Here is a 3,266-nt window from a genome sequence, read left to right on the forward strand (position 1 = left end):
TCTGTGGTGCCAGATCCAGATACATTGCTGATCAGGAAGAAGAGCTAGCAAAGGATGGGCCGATTGCGTATGGACCGGAGGGTTTTATGGAAAGGGAAGACTAGGAAGGGGATGAAGTATTGACCGAGGTTGACTTGGAGAAGGTGTAGGGGAATGTGCTATGCTAAAAAAAATACTCCATGCATTTCTTTTTAGTTTGCATATAAGATTTGGTCAAAGTCAAACTTGGTAAAATTTGACTAGCTTTGTAGGAAAAGATATCAACGTCCACACTATGAAATCAATAATATTAGATGCATGACTAAATCAATTTTCATAACATATAACTTTAGTATTGGAGTAATTAATATTTTCCCATAAAGTTAGTCAAACATTACAAAGTTTGGCTTTGACCAAATCTTATATGCGGGCTAAAAAGAAACGGAGGGAGTAAATTATTCTACACGATCACACCCAGGAACACTATGATGATGGCTGGAACAATAATCTCACCGACTAGTAGAGTGGTTGAAGCAGTGTAGTTTGTCGGTTAAGTGCGACGACTTCCATAGCTAGGTTACACCTCCTAGCCATGTGAATTTCTCCGAGAGGATCCGCCAATCAAGAGTCGAAGTAGACGACCTTTGACCTTTCCAAGGTATCCACACGTTCTGAAGTAGTAACCCGACAGCGCTCCGTCGTTGAAGAAGAGATCCAGAATTCTTACATAGAAAAGATTGCCATCTTTTGAAGGATCTGATATTGTCCACCTGTACAGATTTAATCATTCTAAAGTATTTTAAGTCCAATATGGAGATGGTCGTCAACCTCACATTTTTTATTTGTTTAGCTTATAGTAATAAAAATCCGAATAGATTTTTTTGTACCATATATATACCTATCGTTGTTCCTGATGAGATCACCACCGCCTTTTCAATATTTTGAAAGACTTCAATGTTTTAAGGATCTTCAATATTTACTTCCCAGAACACCCTTCGACGTCGGAATGGCTGATTTTCTTTGACTGAAGTGCAGCAAATACAGGGGAGGCTCGTCTCATGAAATTTTTGTTCTATTGACCATAGTTAAAGCAAGAAGGGAAGATCTAGTTGCAGGTGCAGACGACCTTGGCTGATGCCCTCCGCAGTGAAGCAACACAATATTTTCGTTTTCCTCCACTATTTCACATGCTTTGAAGCTGGATAAAGAGATGGACAAGTTAGTAATGCATATCCTACTCACTTAAGAAGGTATCCTAGGGCAGAGGTTATATATAGGACTCCCATACATCTCTTCTTCTGAAATTAAAGTCCACTACAGAATCATGTGATAGGTGTGAGCAAGCCACCTAGGAAACACTCATCACATCATTTGTACCACGTTAGTACACTACAGAATCATGCGACTGTTTGACTTGCATGTTTAGTTCTCGATCTCTTTCCTAGTAAGGAGTAGCTATGCACAGAGTGACTAGAAACATTGTGTTTTTGGTTGGAGGAGAGCGCTGCAAATGTTCATGAATACAACAGATTTGCAGGAACATCCACTGCATGAAATTGTCTTTCGAAGAATGGAAACTGCTGTGATGTCAGGCGATTGGCTAAGCAATAACCTTTAAACCAACAAATTTCGTTCTATGCTCTAGTTATACCACTGGCCGAGAGGCAGTTAGAGTACTGAGCACATGGACACCACTGAGGGAAAAAAGATTAAACAATTAAAGAGAGACACCAATGAAAATTTCAGTCAGAGTATGAGAGGCAGAATAGGGTTTACTGAACACACATGCTTTTGTGTGTATAGCAGGGAATGCTTGCTAATTCTCACAGACAAACTTGATCCCTGTTAGACGATAGGCTTGAGTTGTAACGTGACAATGTCACGATTGTAATTGTGTGCGTGTGTGTTATCTTGTAAACCAAGGCAGGAGGTGAGAGGCGCGCCTAATCTCTTGTAGATATCTTGTATAGCTTGCATTAGGGGCCAAGCCCAAAACCACCTGCCGAATCTTGTATCATGTTGATTATATAAGTAGGCATGCGTCCCTGCCAGGAGGCATACGCTTCACACCAAACCTCATAATCTTTCATGGTAATCAGAGCCTACCTCGGATTCATCCATGGCGAGCTCATCCGCAAATACGTTCCCCTCATCTCCCTTTGCACACATTGCCACAGAGAAACTATCGAGAGGGAACGAAGCTCTCTGGTGCGCCACCCTCCTCTCTGCCATCAGGGGGCCGCAGATGGCGGGCTTCCTTGATCTGGAGCAGGAGGTGCCGCCCATGACGATCGAGGTCACTAGCAGTGATGGCAAGACTAAGTCAAAGGCCCCCAACCCTGAGTTCGGCACCTGGTACGCTCATGATCAGCAGGTCTTCTCCTACCTGTTGACTAGGATACCACGTGAGATGGCCATCCAAGTGGCGACTTGCCACACCGCAGCCGAGCTGTGGAACATCCTGCAAGGGATGCTAAACTCCCATACCCGAGTGCCGTCTGTCAATGTCAGGATCGAACTGGCGAATCTTCAGAAGGGCAACTCCAGCATTACAGAGTACGTTGGTAAGATCAGAACTCTTTGTGATGAGTTCGTTGCCTCAGGAAAAAGGTGGACAAAGAAGATGTGGTTTCACACATTCTCGTCGAGCTGGAGGAAGAGTTCGATCCCGTGGTATCTACCATGTGCTCACGGGTCGAACCTGTGACTATCCCGGAGCTGTACTCGCAGCTTCTGAGCTTCGAGACGCATATGAATCTTCGTGGGGGATCCTCCCAGTCCTCCCCAACGCTGCATCACGTGGGCGCTTCAACAACTCCAACAACAAGCAGAACGACAACGGTGGCGGCGGTGGTGACTGCAGTCGCGTCTTCAACAACAAACAAGGTGGCGGCGGTGGTGACCGCGACCTGAACTTCAACAACAAGCCCAACGGCAGTGGCGGCCGTGGCAACCCTGGAGGAAATGGCGGCGGCTTCAACAACAATTCCGCTGCCAAACCAATGTGCCAGGTGTATGCAAAGTTGGCTACATGGCGTGGAAGTGCTAGAAGCGCTACGACTCCTCTTATCTGCGAGGGGAAGAGCGCTCGGCAAACATTGTTGCTCCTCAATATGGCATATATACAAACTGGTATATGGACAGTGGTGCAACTGACCATATCATCGGTGACTTGGAGAAGCTCATAGTCCGGGAGAGGTACACCGGCAATGAACAAATTCACACCGCCAACCGATCAGGTACGACAATTAATCATATTGGTCATACAACTATCTATACCCCAGATC

The 3,266-nt window shown here is 45.2% G+C and overlaps 1 pseudogene; it reads left to right on the forward strand.

Annotated features, from left to right (window-relative positions):
- The first annotated feature begins 2,586 nt into the window (after positions 1-2,586).
- Positions 2,587-2,725, forward strand: LOC123151441 (uncharacterized; annotated as a pseudogene).
- The last annotated feature ends 541 nt before the right edge of the window (positions 2,726-3,266 follow it).

Source organism: Triticum aestivum, chromosome 1B (genome assembly GCF_018294505.1).
Source record: "Triticum aestivum cultivar Chinese Spring chromosome 1B, IWGSC CS RefSeq v2.1, whole genome shotgun sequence".
Taxonomy (NCBI): Eukaryota; Viridiplantae; Streptophyta; class Magnoliopsida; order Poales; family Poaceae; genus Triticum; species Triticum aestivum.